Source organism: Polypterus senegalus, chromosome 13, assembly GCF_016835505.1.
Source record: "Polypterus senegalus isolate Bchr_013 chromosome 13, ASM1683550v1, whole genome shotgun sequence".
Classification (NCBI taxonomy): domain Eukaryota; kingdom Metazoa; phylum Chordata; class Cladistia; order Polypteriformes; family Polypteridae; genus Polypterus; species Polypterus senegalus.
Genome location: NC_053166.1, coordinates 65,490,458 through 65,508,470, shown reverse-complemented (window position 1 = coordinate 65,508,470; position 18,013 = coordinate 65,490,458). Strand labels below are relative to the sequence as shown.

The 18,013-nt window shown below is 37.0% G+C and overlaps 1 long non-coding RNA gene across 3 annotated transcripts in view; it reads left to right on the top strand.

The window, feature by feature from the left end:
• The window catches only part of LOC120542566, a 41,214-nt gene that overhangs the window by 21,705 nt on the left and 1,496 nt on the right, over positions 1-18,013 (top strand). For 2 of the 3 annotated variants that reach the window (XR_005636204.1, XR_005636206.1), the window contains 2 exons: positions 17,155-17,501; positions 17,938-18,010. This is a non-coding gene — a long non-coding RNA (uncharacterized LOC120542566). The remainder of the gene's footprint in view (positions 1-17,154; positions 17,502-17,937; positions 18,011-18,013) is intronic. The other variant, XR_005636205.1, reaches the window with a different exon arrangement.

Here is an 18,013-nt window from a genome sequence, read left to right as displayed (position 1 = left end):
CTACTTTATCCCCTTTTACCCTTCTTTTTGTTCCTGTACCTAGCTTCCCTGGGCTATGTAATGCATGGCTTACTGCTCCCAATTTTAAATGACAATATTCACCATTACTGCTACTGTGTGCTTTTCTCTTTCGATCATAAAACATTGTTGAGTCATACATTAAAACAGATTAATTGCATTTTTGTAATCAATGTGACATTTTGTTTTTTATTAAACTAAACATAAAACAAGTTGGCTGTAAATGTTCTTCACTTCAGAAACACATCTTAAAATATGTAATTAAAGGTAGCTGTCAACCACTTGTTAACTTTATTAGCTGATGTATGAATCAGTCGCCTTTTTTAATGTGTCATTACCTATAAGTAACAAAATATATTTTAGAAGAACTTTTACATAAAACTGCCAGTAATACTTTTGCATATGTTAATCAACTGTATAATCCTTTCAATCTTAAATGACCTTATATTCTTTCTATCTTAACCGGTTTAATATTTAACATACTTTTGCTTGCCAAACTTTTAACACTGGGTACCAAAACTGCTTTTTGGCACATGTTAAACATTATTATAAAAATGATAATTGGGTTCTAAATATTGTGTACAGTTGTCCAGCTGGAAATGCCCTGGTAAAGTATATGTAATGGAGAAGAAGATGATGAAAGGACATTAAAGTGGCTTTAAATGAGAATAATCACTTCAGGGACTTTATTGGCAAGGGGGTGCAAAGTTAAGAGATAGATAGATAGATAGATAGATAGATAGATAGATAGATAGATAGATAGATAGATAGATAGATAGATAGATAGATAGATAGATAGATAGATAGATACTTTATTAATCCCAAGGGTAAATTCACATAATCCAGCAGCAGTATACTGATACAAAAAAAATTAAAAAGCAATATTAAATTAAATAGTAATAAAAATGAAAAATGAAAAAAAAATAAAAATAAAAAAGCAGACAATAACTTTGGGTAATGTTAACATTTTCTCCCCCAGGTGGAATTGAAGAGTCGCATAGTGTGGGAGAGGAACGATCTCCTCAGTCTGTCAGTGGAGCAAGACAGTGACAAAAGTCTGTCACTGAAGCTACTCCTCTGCCTGGAAATGACACTGTTCAGTGGATGCAGTGGATGCAGTAGATTCTTTATGATTAACAGGAGTTTGCTTAGTGCCCCTCACTATGCCACAGATGTTAAACTGTCCAACTTTGCTCCTACAATAGAGCCTGCCTTCTTAACAAGTTTGTCCAGGCGTGAGGCATCTTTCATCTTTATGCTGCCTCCCCAGCACACCACCGCGTAGAAGAGGGCACTCACCACAACCGTCTGGTAGAACATCTGCAGCATCTTATTGCAGATGTTGAAGGATGCCAACCTTCTCAGAAAGTATAGTCGGCTCTGACCTTTCTTACATAGAGCATCAGTATTGGCAGTCCAGTCCAATTTGTCATCCAGCTGCACTCCCAGATATTTATAGGTCTGCACCCTCTGCACACAGTCACCTCTGATGATCACAGGGTCCTTGAGGGGCCTGGGCCTCCTAAAATCTACCACCAGCTCCTTGGTTTTTCTGGTGTTAAGATGTAAGTGGTTTGAGTCGCACCATTTAACAAAGTCTTTGATTAGCTTCCTGTACTCCTCCTCCTGCTCACTCCTGATGCAGCCCACAATAGCAGTGTCATCAGCGAACTTTTGCACGTGACAGGACTCCGAGTCATATTGGAAGTCTGATGTATATAGATTGAACAGGACCGGAGAAAGTACAGTCCCCTGCGGCGCCCCTGTATTGCTGAACACAATGTCAGACCTGCAGTTCCCAAGACGCACATATTGAGGACTGTCAGTAAGATAGTCCACGATCCATGCCACCAGGTGTGAGTCTACTCCCATCTCAGTCAGCTTGTCTCTAAGGAGCAGAGGTTGGATGGTGCTGAAGAAAATTGCGCTTTTTATGATAGTGGACAGGCAACCCATGAAAAGAGGCAAATTCAAGCCTTTTAAAAAGAAACTTGGTAAATAATATGCAATGGTCATTGTAGACTGATAATCTGTATTCCCTGAAAGAAGAGGTAGTAAAAATGCTGCATTATTATTTGTTTTTCCCTTGTTGGACTTCTTCAATATGAAATTATAAGGAGATTTGTTGTGTAAGTGTGCTTACATGGAATTAAAGTGGACAGAATGGTAAAGAGAGGAATAGAGGAGATAAATTAAGATTTTCAGTGGATGTGCTAAGACCACGTTGACACACATTAGTAATAGGTTGATTAGGTGTTAGTCTCGCAGGGCCAAATGTGATTCTCAAACAAAAATACACGGCCAGGGACAACCCGCTAAAAGTGCATAGTGAAAATCCTGTACTACAAAGGTTACACCCACAGGGCTTTTTCCAGTAACACCCGTACCTAATTTCTCCAGTCAATGCATTTTAAACCACGGCCGGGGTTTCAAGGAAATATATTAATCAACATGTACTGTGTATTGGAATCTGAAGCTCCTGTTGCTCTTTGTCAACAGCTCTGTTAATGGCAATCCTTTTGCTGAAGTGTGACACACCATTTACTTCAAATGCATATTTTGCAGTTCATATTTTCTTGAATATAGCTACCAATTCTTTCAAGCTTACAATAAGTCCTAAACTGTTGTCTAGCTCTGATCAACAAAGAGCACACACAGCACCTGCACATTCACGTTTACCATTCATTCATTCATGCCATTGAATGCCAATATAATATGATGTTACATTGCTGATTCTTCCAAATTCTGTCTAAATGTAAGGATCTCCTGGCTATAGAAAATGACCATCACTTTGGCATGAGATATCAGAAGTACATGTCACATTCCAGGACATATTTCTTCATGCAAATTGAGATAAATGCTCTCAAAACCAGAATGTGGCTAGATTCACAGACTGTCTAATGACTGAGACCAATAAAAAGTTACTTAAGCAGGAGTCAATTCACACACAGATACTGTATAAAAACATGAAAATAAAGGCTAAAGATCACTATTCTGTAATCCTTTTAAAAATAAATGCCTGAGCTCATATACTGTATATATCTAGGTTCAAAACTACTAACTACTTTTTCACTTCTTTTGGAGATTTACAAGTGGGAAAGTTAGAAGACTCTTGGGATAGCTATTACTTTGCAATGGGGCAGGCTCGATGGTTCCAATGTAAAAACTATACTATAGACTGCTGCAGTTTAGACAAGGTAATCCACAATACATAATTACATTGACATGTTTGATTTTAAGACAATTTAAGCAAACACCAGGTGTTGGATTAGGAAAGGGAACTTTTATAGTTCAAGATCTTTAAGTAGTACCCATTGTGCCTGTGTTAAATTATGCTATTATTCATCCATATTAATTGAACTATTTCTAATTCATAGTCACTTGGGAAAGAGAAAATGCACCTAAATAATAATGATTGAATCAAAATGAATGTTTTTAAATAAAACCACCTGGGAACTGAAAGTTAAAAGCAAATTGATCTCTTTGAGTGAGTGTGCCTGTGTGAATGAATATGAACTGGGATGGACAGGCATCCCACGAAACAAAGGGCTCATTCTTGCCTTGTGTCACCTCTGCTTGGACTGGCCAGATTTTTTTCCCGTTGTCAAATGCAAACAAATAAAAAGTTGGCTCAGTAAATAGATTGATAACAGTAAATGGAAGATTCAAATATGAATTCCAATACACAGTATGTGTTGAACAATAGCTCCTTAACGTTTCACATTATTGATGCCAAGGAAATAATAGCATGCTCTTTACAGTTCATTTTTTTTCTGTGAATCCATGTAGCCATGTGTCTATTCTTTATTTTATAAGATAGTCAGGCATAAAAGGTTTATTTGATACAAATTGCAGGTATATCTTTTTTATTTTATTGTCTGTTCAATAGCATTTACAGCACTCCATGACACATAATAGCATAATACAGAAAGGATGAATGGATAGACTCAAAAATAGATAGACTCAGTGCTGGCACTAGCTTTGTTGGTGCAGTAGTCGAAGGTGAAAATGTGTTGCCCAAGCCATGAAGGATATACATTTATTACATGACAATGAGAATCCTGATTAATGGATTCCGATTTTACACAAATATTACATCAAAAAGTGTTTGTTGGGCAACCTTGAAGTTTTGAACACAATAATACACAGATATTACGTTGAAGAGCAGGTTTAATCCCCGGAGAATCAAACGTAATGTTATGCAAAAATTATAAAGAAGAGAGGTGGGGGGACCCCTTGGCATTGTTTTGAGTCAAAGACATTGGCATAGCGGGGGAAGCGCAGAGGGTTTGGTCTGCCCCAGGCGGCACTTTTTAATAAACTTTAGTACTTCACTTTTGACAATTTTGTTTGTGTAATCTACGTCAAAATTATTACAAATACATATGTTACAAAGTTATATTTTACAAATCCAAATCTTGACCAGTTCACTGACCTACTCCAACCCGAAGACTCTCTGCATCAACTTATTCCTACCAAAAGGGACAAACCCTTCAATCGCATTATTAATATTTTATTATTCTCTCAGTCTCAAGATGAAGCAAACAAAAGAGAGCGGCACTGCTTTTAGAACAAATTCACTAGGCCTCAACATTCTTCCACTATGTCCATTGCTGTTTTGAAAAGCTATGCCCCTTACAGATGAAAATTTTTGGATTTGATTTCATTAAACCAATAAGTTTATAGCCTGTTTAGCACTCTTCTGTTCAGGTGATATGAAAGTTGTGAAAGAGCTTTGTGATAATCTTCACCATATAATTCTTGAAAATCCACCATAGATCTTGAAAAGGACATAAATGCATTCATTTAAGTGGGAATAATTAATATTTAGTCAAATTGTTTGGCTTTGTGCATATATTCTGTCAGCAGCAAATAACATTTCTTATGTTAGGGTAAATGAGGAAAGAGTAACCTTAATTCAACTAATTTGTTATGAAGGTGATACATTGTGTTTGTTTACACCAGATGAAGAGACAACAGTTTACACGACAGATGCTTTGTAGATAGCAGGACTGAGTTTAAAACAATGTCTTTAATCTATCACTAAAAGTTCAGGCCAGCAACAAGAATGACTCCAAGGCATTTCACAAAATAAAATGAAGGTAACTGACAGGAGTTTTAAAATGAAAAGACTTAACAGTTCAATTCAAGTGGAGATTTCAAAATAAGCAATCATAGGTCAGCAAAATTAAACTCATAAAAATAGTTTTAAGTTTGAATAGATGTTTGTAAGAGCAATTTTTCTATCATGACAATGTTGTTGCCAAACATAACAATAAAACATTAACATTCAAAGTAACAATTTGAAATTAACAAAATCCACGTGGTGGACTAACGTAAGTCTATATATATTGTGGGGAACAGCCCGGACACAGACAGGTAAACATTGTTTTATCACCCAACACACATTTATCAACACTATTTACACAAGTGAAGCACACAACCCAGTGCCACAGCACCAATCACCCTCAGTCCAGCAGGCCCTCAACACAATGCCTTTCTCTTCTCCTGACCGCCTCCACTCCTCTCCTTCAAGCTCTGTCCTTTTCCACCCGACTCCAGCCATCGAATGGAGGGAGGCGGTACCTTTTATTCTCACCCGGACGAGCTCCAGATGCCTTCCGATAACCTTCCGCCAGCCCTCCCAGGTGTGGCGGAAGTGCCGGCTGTGCACCCGGAAACACTCCAGGTGTCCCTGGTCTTCTTCCCCCCAGCACTTCCAGGTGTGGCGGAAGTGCTGAGGGTCAGGGCTCCTCAGGCATCCAGATGCCCCCTGGCGGGGACCATGGGCCCCTACAGGGTTGAGCATCTTAGCTCTGTTCCCATGGTCCCCAAAGCCACCAGGGCAGTCACACCCTCATGGTCTGGAGGAGGCATAAGCCCTCCTCCAGTCCTTCTGGGCATCCCGGCTGGGTACCACCCCCAGCCACTCGCCGCTATATATATATATATATATATATATACTGCAGTGCGCTGGTGCCCTGCCCAGGGATTTGTTCCTGCCTTGCGTCCTGTGTTGGCTGGGATTTGCCCCAGCAGACCCCCGTGACCCTGTTTTAGGTTGCATAATGGATGGATGGATATATATACATAACGAGTCCTTGCCTGTTTTATCTCCTTATGTTGTTGTCTCAGGTATTCCTCTCTTCGCAACTTTGTCAAAAGCTGCTTTACTTCAGCCTACAGTACATCAATATCTTCCCTTTCCGCCTTCCTCCACAGCTTTCTCTGGTGTCTTCTTTCCTTCACTAGTTTAGCGATCTCCCAATACCTTCTGGACTTGTGCTGGGTTGTAGAACCTTTTTGCATTCTCTGTTTGTGTGACACCCTGTGTAGTGGGAAATGGGGACACCAGTCTACATTCCAGGTGTCTAGTATATGGGACCGACCATGACCAGGATAGTGGTTTACAGGTGCACACAAAGAAGAATAATTAAATACTATCCTGTACAATATATATCTAAATGCACAGTCCAATACTGCAAAGGACACACAAAAACAGTTATGAAACGGAGTCCAAAAATGATGACTATATACACTATTTACAGTGCTGACTGAAAGTCCCAAATTAAAAAGAACAATTTACAAAAACTAATGAGACCCATATATGTACAAAAATAACACTGTCTTCCTCCAAATAAGGAAGCTGCTCCACCAAATAATATATGGTACAGGGTCTAAAAAAATTTTCAAAATACAGAAAAAAATGTTTTCATACAAAAATAAACTGTGCCATTAACCCCAACTATATAAACACCTCCACCAAAGATAATCAAGAGGTACGCGTATTTCTCAAAATGTGTACAGGAAGATAAAAGATATTTACAAAAATCAACGCACAAGCCGCAGTGCTCAGTAAACTTTTTGAACATCTGGAATGAATCAGAAATTTTGTTTTTGAACGGTTATTTTTGTATATGTCTCAATTCACCTGTGCCCTGGTTGCTTGGTTATACCTCCGGGTGCCCGAAGTCTGAAACACTGCAAAGGTGCCATTGCACCACATTTCATGCAAGGACTGTTTCAGTGTTTCCAAAGGTCTCTATGAATTTTCATATATTTGTTTTGTAATCTAATTTGTTACCTTGTGTGCCTTTACATTGCAATTCTCTTTACAGTAATGGCACAGGGATTATACTTGGAGTGCAAGACACTATATTTAATAAATACTGATTTATGTAATAAAACACAGATGGGATGAAAAAATAGAGGCACTGTAGCCTCTGTCACATTATTCACAATTTCATATATTATTTATTATTGGTTTGAATGTTTGTAGCATCTACAATAAAACTGAAATTGAAATTTTAATGAAAATTTGCTATGAAAGTGACAAAAGAATATCTTACTGATACAATCTCACATACTTTTTTGGCTTTGCTTTCTATTTTACATATGTTTCTTTTGAATGTTTCTTTAACATTTATTGGTAACATAAAGTCTCTAGTACAATTAAACAGTGTCTAAAATCCATAATAATAATAACAGCAATAATAGAAAAGCATGGCATTTATGGTGATATTAATGGGCAGAATGTGTAAATGTGCAGAGTCCAAATAGACAGTAGTCAGTCTGGTCTTCAAATACAGGACTATGAAGCAGCTCCATTATTGTTTCCAAACCACAGTAAAATAAATGTAATTATGTTAATTAATTTAAAAGTTGTTTTTTTAGACTGATTAATCCTGACATTTTCAAATTGGGTAAAAGGCTATTTAAAGCGCAACAAATTTAAAATTGCTAAACAGCTATAACTGGTGTTTTTGTTCTTACTGAAATTCCAGTGAAAATATATTTCAAGGATTAGCCTCTTCCTGATAAGGGATCACAGCAGATTTAGTGGAAATGAATTGTCGTTTAATAAATTAATTACTGGCTACCCTTTGTCCAACTTTAATTGTTTTTCATTGTGCTTAATTATTTTGCCTAATGACACTTAAAAAATCAGTGCCCATTTAGAAAATAATAGTGCTTTAACAGGAAAAATTAAGAATCTGAAATAGAAATTAAGCATATTCTATATTCCTTGAACCATTCAATTAATTATTCTTCTGTCTGATGACAATGGCAGCTGTATTGTACAAGTAAAAGTCTGTATTCTCACATCAGAAATATAGTTTCATAGATGTAGAACTAGCCTAGAATAATACACCAGTTTTACATCGTCAGTAATAATAGTAATATGCATTTTATCCAACTCAATTTTTGCTTCATGGTTGCAGAGAGTATAGTCCATCCTGGCTGAATCAAGTACAAACTTCAAACATTATGCCTTTCCACCACAGAGCAATCTCTTGCACATGCCAAAAATCAATACATTTTATGTATACTACTTTATTATTGTTTTATGGTACTAAAGCATTCATAAAAGGTGATCTAAACTCTAAGGTTCTTTTTATATTGGTGGATAAGTTAATCTTAGAAATGTCTAAATTATTGATTCAGATGTACACCCCACAATACTTACCTATCTGACATTCACTCGTCACCAATGTCACAAGCACAACAGTGCTCAAAGGCTAGTCACAGGCCCTGCTGGGTTACAGATCAAATACACAGCAAGAAAAGCTCAATACAGGCCAAAGGCCTATCCCTGTCCCTGGGTCACTCCTCCTGAAAGGGCTACTGTACATTTCAGACAACCTTAGCAAATTTCAAAAGATACTTTAAGATCTTCAGTCCTGCTGAGACAAGAAAAGCTAGAGAAAAGGTAGAAATATAAAGTCGTACACAGAGCTGCTGGAAAGGCTGCCACTCACAGCAGTGCCTATGACTAAAGAGCACCAAAAAAAAACTTAACAGACACAGGAAGAACATGAAAACTCCACGCACTCCTTCTTGTAAGCATACACAAACTGGTTAGTTTATCAGAGCTTAAATGCAGATGATAACACTTTTTCCTAACATCTGTTTTACATGTACATATTTTCCAGGGTTTTCATCTAGTTTACATATCTATTTTGCATCTCAATGCTATTCAAACACATCATTGCCCTAATCAATTTGTTTAGCTGGAGGTTCAAAAGAAGAACAGATTTATTGCACCACTTTTCTACATGGTTTTAAACTTGGCCCACAACATCTTCTCAAAATTTTACCTTTCCAACTAGCCCTTCAAATTAGAACATTAGTACAATCTAGACAAGAACAAAAAAAAAAAGCTCGCCAGGCCCAGCCATTTAATTTTTCCAGAATAACATCAAGTCTAGTTTTGAAAGTGCCTAAAGTTCTACTGTCTACCACACTACTTGGTAGCTTATTCCATGTGTCTATCGTTCTTTGTGTAAAGAAAAACTTCTTAACATCTGTGTGAAATTTACCCATAACAAGTTTCCAACTGTGTGCCCATGTTCTTGTTGAACTAATTTTAAAGTAACAGTCTCGACCCACTGTACTAATCCCCTTCATAATTTTAAACACTTCAGTAATGTCACCTTTTACTATCCTTTTGCTTAAACTGAAAAGGCTCAGCTCTTTTATTCTTTCCTCATAATTCATCCCCTATAGCCCTGGAAGCAGCCTAGTCGCTCTTCTCTGGACTTTTTTAGCGCTGGTATGTCCTTTTTGTAGCCTGAAGACAAAAACTGTACGCAGTACCCCAGGTGAGGCCTCACCAGTGCATACTTGTCTTTGCTCTCTTTTTCTGCCTCTGCATCTGCACCCCCTCCCCCAGCTGTAACTGATAGTATGATGTAATCATTGTGCTAGTCAGCTGCTTGTCAGAACTTCTTGTCCTGAGCCTATAATTTTTTCGCTCCCATCCTTCTGCTAAATTTCTGTTTAATTATACACAATTAAAGGTAATGCTCATTTTTCCTTATGAGCTCTACAGTATTGCTATAGTCTTGGTCACATAATTTATTTACTTAAAAGCTACATTTATCAGAATAATCCTAAAACAAAACACTTAAAAAAAGAGTCTTATTTAATTGACTAAAAAAACATAGATTTCATCCTCATTATAATTACCTACTTAGAGAATGAACTCATATAAGCAGATTCCAACTTATGCACTATACTTAAATAAACTGTAATTATTTTTCTAAACTACTGTAGATCAATTGTTCTTTTTGTGAGACCATGTACTTCAACTACAGTGTATTGATTCATAGGAAATGCAATTTTTTAGCATGATACAATGTTAGGTTGTATTATTATACAACATGAAATAGTTAATAAATATAAATTAATAAAAAGTAGAGATATTAATATGATTCAGTACAGTCCTGTATTAGATGTCAAAGTGATTTAGGTATGTAGTAAATTACATATCCTGGAAATAACATAATCCTCTAACTCATTATATAATTCTGACATTTACTTAAGTGACATGTATTCAAAAAGTAAATGCAGTATTTATATAAAAATACCTTATGCTAGTCTTGTTTGGACTGTCCTGTTTATAATTAGATCATAGAATGATGGTTGAGTCATTTTTGATTGTGTAGCTTTCTGCCACTATGTATTGGGGAGAGAAAAACTAAAAAAATTAATTTAATAAGATACCTATATCATTTTTTTTTTTTTTTGCCTTTGCTGTTTTTTTTGCTGCTTAACCTTTATTTTGTGATTACTGATTTTTCTTGCCTGGACAGTCAAAAAGTTTGAATGGCAGTTCTGTTTGCTCAGGTGGAATTTCACACAGATAATGTGCATAAACGATTTTCAATTAGAGTTTAGCCTAAAAGGAATGCAATTAGTCCAGTTTGTTGTCTCCAGAGGACATGGGGATTAATTGCTAACTACCGGTATCTGAGGTCTAAGGATAAAGGCATATTCAAGAAATATTTTACAGTTGGAATGTTGCTTTAAATAAGTGAAAATATTGATGTATTTCTATATGTACTGATTCACATATATTAAGAAAGAAACATAAAAACTGGAGCATAATATACTTTTGAGTGAATACAAATATGCATACATAGAATTTAAACAGCTTTAAAGCCATTACATGTTGTGCCATTAGCCAGTCAAAGCCACTTTAAATAATGGCATTATGACACTGCATCAAAACCATCATCCAACAATTTAACCATAAAAAGAGCAGTCATGTTTTAAATAATGTTTCTTCTTCTTCTTCTTCTTCTTCTTCTTCTTCTTCTTCTTCTTCTTCTTCTTCTTCTCCGAATTGTTGCTTTCATGTAAAGTAAAACATGTGATACGATAAAAATATCAATTTTACTCTTTTAACTGAAAAAGTAGCCGAAAATGTTATTTGCAGACATACAAATTCTGAAAATGATGTCTAAATGTTATAAAGGCATTCAGTTTCTGGCTGTGAAAAACAAATACAAAAATATCAAAGTGGTGTGTAACTGTAAAAAATTACACAAATGTGGTGGGAAACAAGACTACCATTTATTTTTCAAACAGTATATAAACATTTAACACATCGACCAGTACATCGGATAGGTAGTGCAGATAGATCGCATTGCATTCAAAAACATTTTTTTTTAAATGTTAGTCTATCATACAGTATATCCTCCCTATGGCATTTAACACTTGATTGACATACAGGGCAGCCAGTCTGAGATCTCTCTTCTTCTAACCCACTGGTCATCCCGCACACACGATCAAACGCGCAAGCTACTGCAAAACTCCGGCTAACTAAGTGATCTAGTTAGCCTTCCAATTTATATTGACTAAAGAAGGGATTTAAAAAAAAACATTGTTGGGTTCAGAGATAAGGGTATGGGCTGGATGTGGAATTGGAAGATGAATGTCACAAGCAAAGTGCGTTTGTCTGATCTGTCAATCTGTCATTGCTATTCCAAAGAATGAAAATGTGGAAAGGCACTTTTGAACTGTTCATAAAAACTACAAAACTGACTTCCTTCCAAAAAGCAATCTGAGAAAGAGAAAGGAGAGGGAACTAAAATCTCAGTTAATCGGACAGCCGTCATTTTTCACTCAGCTGAATTCAAAAGCAAAGGCAGACACACCGAAGCATTGTTCCGGGTGAGTCACTCGATCATTAAGCATAAGAAGTCCTTCCAAGATGGAGAGACGATAAAAAGAGGCCTTCGTTGAGACAGATGGCTAGGGAGAAATTCCTGCTGAGAAAAAGGAGTTTCTCCTTGTCATTAAACATGCAGAATACAAGCAACTTAATAACGATTGATGGCTGCTAGACTTCTGATTTTTTTTTTCGATCTGACCAACATGTTGAATGAGCTTAATTTACAGGCAAGGAAAAGACAAAACCATGGTCAATATGATTAGCTCAGTTAATGCTTTCAAACAAAAAATGCAACATCTGTCCTCAAAGCTGCAGCACCTTGATTTGGGGAACATCCAAAACCTTGCATCACAGATGGAGACGCAATGGAAGGCATGTGCGCAACATGACAGCATACACTACACAGAACAGATTGAAAATTGTTTGTCAGACTTTGACAGACGGTTTCAAGACTCAGCTTTACTTGACTTTATATACAGTTGTGCTTGATAGTTTGTGAACCCTTTAGAATTTTCTATATTTCTGCATAAATATGACCTAAAACATCATCAGATTTTCACTCAACTCCTAATAGTAAAGAGAAACCAGTTACACAAATGAGACAAAAATATTATACTTGGTCATTTATTTCTTAAGGAAAATGATCAGATATTACATATTTGTGAGTGGCAAAAGTATGTGAACCTTTGCTTTCAGTATGTGGTGTGACCCCCCCTTTGCAGCAATAACTGCAACTAAAAGTTTCCGGTAACTTTTGATCATTCCTGCATACCGGCTTGGAGGACTTTTAGCCCATTCCTCCGTACAGAACAGCTTCAACTCTGGGATTTTGGTGGGTTTCCTCACATTAACAGCTCGCTTCAGGTCTTCCCACAACATTTCAATTGGATTGAGGTCAGGACTTTGATTTGGCCATTCCAAACCATTAACTTTATTCTTCTTTAACCATTCTTTGGTAGAAAGACTTGTGTGCTTAGGGTCGTTGTCTTGCTGCATGACCCACCTTCTCTTGAGATTCAGTTCATGGACAGATGTCCTGACATTTTCCTCTAGAATTCTCTGATATAATTCAGAATTCATTGTTCCATCAATGAAGGCAAGCCCTCCTGGCCCAGATGCAGCAAAACAGGCCCAAACCATGATACTACCACCACCATGTTTCACAGATGGGATAAGGTTCTTATGCTGGAATGAGGTGTTTTCCTTTCTCCAAACATAACACTTTTCATTTAAACCAAAAAGTTCTATTTTGGTCTGATCCATCCACAAAACAGTCTTCCAATAGCCTTCTGGTTTGTCCACGTGATCTTTAGCAAACTGCAGACGAGCAGCAATCTTTTTTTTGGAGAGCAGTGGCTTTCTCCTTGCAACCCTGCCATGCACACCATTGTTGTTCAGAGTTCTCCTGATGGTGGACTCAAGAACATGAATATTAGCCAATGTAAGAGAGGCCTTTAGTTGCTTAGAAGTTACCCTGGGGTCCTTTGTGACCTTGCCGACTATTATACGCCTTGCTCTTTGAGTGATCTTTGTTGGTCGACCACTCCTGGGGAGGGTAACAATGGTCCTGACTGTGCATTGGTGGAGTCCAAACTCTTTAGAGATGGGTTTGTAACCTTTTACAGCTTGATGAGCATCAACAACTCTTTTTCTGAGGTCCTCAGAAATCTCCTTTGTTTATGCCATGATACACTTCCACAAACGTGTTGTGAAGAGCAGACTTTGATAGATCCCTGTTCTTTAAATAACACAGGGTGCCCACTCACACCTGATTGTCATCCCATTGATTGAAAACACCTGACTCTAGTTCCACCTTCAAACTAACTGCTAATCCTAGACGTTCACATACTTTTGCATTCACAAATATGTAATATTCAATCCTTTTCCTCAATAAATAAATGACCAAGTATAATATTTTTGTCTCATTTGTTTAACTGGTTTCTCTTTATCTACTTTTAGGACATATTTATGTAGAAATAAAAAAAATTCTAAAGGGTTCACAAACTTTCAAGCACAACTGTATTTCGACGCTGACTTTATATATTCAGGAGTGACTTTATATATACCAACACTGACTTTATATAACCAGGCTTTGACTTTATATATTCCGCCACTGACTTTATATAATTAGGTTTTGGTGTTATATATTCCGAAGACTGACTTTATATATTCTGAAGATCATTATATTTGCCTGTTTGGCACCCCATATAAAGTATTCTCAGTATATATATATATATATATATATATATATATATATATATATATATATATATATATGTATATATATATATACACTCACCTAAAGGATTATTAGGAACACCTGTTTAATTTCTCATTAATGCAATTATCTAATCAACCAATCACATGGCAGTTGCTTCAATGCATTTAGTGGTGTGGTCCTGGTCAAGACAATCTCCTGAACTCCAAACTGAATGTCAGAATGGGAAAGAAAGGTGATTTAAGCAATTTTGAACATGGCATCGTTGTTGGTGCCAGACGGGCCGGTCTGAGTATTTCACAATCTGCTCAGTTACTGAGATTTTCACGCACAACCATTTCTAGGGTTTACAAAGAATGGTGTGAAAAGGGAAAAACATCCAGTATGCGGCAGTCCTGTGGGCGAAAATGCCTTGTTGATGCTAGAGGTCAGCGGAGAATGGGCCGACTGATTCAAGCTGATAGAAGAGCAACTTTGACTGAAATAACCACTCGTTACAACCGAGGTATGCAGCAAAGCATTTGTGAAGCCACAACACGCACAACCTTGAGGCGGATGGGCTACAACAGCAGAAGACCCCATCGAGGACCACTCATCTCCACTACAAATAGGAAAAATAGGCTACAATTTGCACAAGCTCACCAAAATTGGACAGTTGAAGACTGGAAAAATGTTGCCTGGTCTGATGAGTCTCGATTTCTGTTGAGACATTCAAATGGTAGAGTCAGAATTTGGAGTAAACAGAATGAGAACATGGATCCATCATGCCTTGTTACCACTGTGCAGGCTGGTGGTGGTGGTGTAATGGTGTGGGGGATGTTTTCTTGGCACACTTTAGGCCCCTTAGTGCCAATTGGGCATCGTTTAAATGCCACGGGCTACCTGAGCATTGTTTCTGACCATGTCCATCCCTTCATGACCACCATGTAACCATCCTCTGATGGCTACTTCCAGCAGGATAATGCACCATGTCACAAAGCTCGAATCATTTCAAATTGGTTTCTTGAACATGACAATGTGTTCACTGTACTAAAATGGCCCCCACAGTCACCAGATCTCAACCCAATAGAGCATCTTTGGGATGTGGTGGAACGGGAGCTTCGTGCCCTGGATGTGCATTCCACAAATCTCCATCAACTGCAAGATGCTATCCTATCAATATGGGCCAACATTTCTAAAGAATGCTTTCAGCACCTTGTTGAATCAATGCCACATAGAATTAAGGCAGTTCTGAAGGTGAAAGGGGGTCAAACACCGTATTAGTATGGTGTACCTAATAATCCTTTAGGTGAGTGTTTATATATATATATATATACCGTATATACTGTATATATATATATATACTATATATATATATATATATATATATATATATATATATATATATATATATACCGTATATAGCATTTTTAATGTAGGTAGATCATTTCGACCTGGTCATTTTAAAAGTAGCTTGCAAGCCGAAAAAGTCTGGCCACCCCTGATTTAACAGATGTTTTGCTCCTTTTTAAATGGTAACACAGCAACACAACATACAAAATGTCCTAATATATTATGTCAACTGGCAATTTCTTTGTGCAGTCTGTAATGAGAAAGTAAGGCATGTGGTTTGTATGTAGACCTTGGGGATCATCCTTCTAGAACACAACAGACAGTCAGTGTTCAAACCATCAGTGCTTCTATGGAAAGTAATAAAATATAAGGTCAGCATCTTCAAAGTAATAATTTAATATTGTTTTTACTGTCCCATATTATTATCTTTTGTTAAATTGAAAACTGTTACAAAAATAATTGTTGTATGCATAAAATAAAGAAAGTGAACATTACAAAGGCTTGAATCACTCACTTGTGAATGGTTTGATCGCATCCTTCACATATCCTTAATGGTGGCACAATGCATCACCCTTTTTTCATTATAAACCTATAAAACCTATGCTTTTTGATTAGTTCTGTGTCTCCATTTGAGAAATATTCCCACTTTGTTCCTAAGCCTACACTTACCACCTCAGTTTTCACTTCTTGTTTCTGGTGGTTCTGTCTAACTCACATATTTTTATTTTTTTCATAGCAGTTTGCTTGTCTCCTACATTCCTTTGTCTCAACAGCTACAAAACTTTGCTCTTACATGCTTCATGTGACTGCTGACTTCTGTTTATTGTAAACTCAAGAATATATACTGACAATGTTTTTGTTCTTGGACTTGATTTTTTTTTTTTATCTCATAACTTCCAAATATCTGGCCTTATCTTACCCACACTTATAGTTTTAATCATTTCATGGTTGTAGAGTGTAAGAACCTATCCTGGAAGTACTGGGCACAAGGCAAGAAAAATCATTTAACAGAATGCATGTCTTTTGGAGGGCACACATATAAAAAGTCTGACAACATAGCATGCCTGTCTTTATGATATGGAGCAAAACTGTTGAACCTGGAGAAAATACATTCAGACATGCAAAGTCCATTCTGGCAGTCATCAGACTGGGACTGAAACCCAGATTTTGAAGCTGTGAAGGAGCACTGCAAATAACTTTACCATCATGCCACTGTATTGATAACATAGGAAGCTTATTAAATGTTGATTCAATTGTCTGCAAAGCATAATCTAAACTTTGATGGCTTTACATGTTTTAGGTCTATTATATCCATCACATTAAATAAAATTGTGCTTAATGGAGGGTGTTATTTGTGTTCTTCATAAACAGAGCAACTAAACTACTTATTAAACCAGAAAATCACCCAAGTGACAGATCTGTGATTGCATTATAAATATGGCATGGCCACCAGAGGCACTGCAGCTGCCCAAACACCCAACACATCACTGGCTAGGACACAAGTTGCCAATGAATAAAGATTTTATTGTGTGAGACTCTTGCAGGGAAGAGTTTCCCACACCACAATCACAATTATAATGCACAGTAGCACTCTCTGTAACTCTCTATCATTGTCTTTCTCTTTCAGCTTCTTCCACTTATTGCAACAAACCTTGCATTCCTCTTCCCGACTATGGCTCCCAGAGTTGTGGCAGGCAGCTCATTTTATGTTGCATACAGAAGTACTTCCAGTGTCCTGAAGCTGTGGTTTGAAAGCACTTCCAGGTGAGATGGGAGCCTGACAAAGTAGGATTCACCAGTCCCCACAGCACCCTCTAGTAGCACCTACGGAACCCAACAGGGCTGAGTCAACAAACTCCATTTCCCAAGGTGTCCTATGGGAATCCGTGGCAATGCCATAACCCAGAGGTTACCATCTATTACCCTGGGGGATATAAAGCCCTGTCCTTCCAGGTTGTTGGGTATCCTGGCCAGGTAAGGCTCCCAGGCGTCCTTCATAACGGACAGTATATAATGTCATTTATAGGTTTTCTCTGACTTATGCTAGTTGTCCTTAAACATTAAAATCTGCTAAAAACTTAACAGCAATTTAAAAAGTTGTTAACTTTGTACAGATATCACAATAAGACAACAAAATAAGTCAAGATTTCCCACAGTTTTAACAGTGTAAAATGAAGTACTGTATTTTAGATATTGCACATCATTTTAGGTGCAACATTTGATTTGTTTACTTTTTATTGAAACTTGTCTTGCAGATTTCCTTAGTCAAGCCCTCACCTGATGGTTTCAGCTTTTTTATAAGTTGTGACTACAGGTAGAAATAGAGTGATTTTTAATAATGAACTTAAATTTCCTTCAAGAACTGTAAGGTACATTACATTACATCATTTGTTGTACTTATGCTTTACAGATGTACAAGTTGCTTAACAGTATCATTTATTTACAAACATCTTGACCACATTCTTCTTTCTGAGTCAACTTTGGTA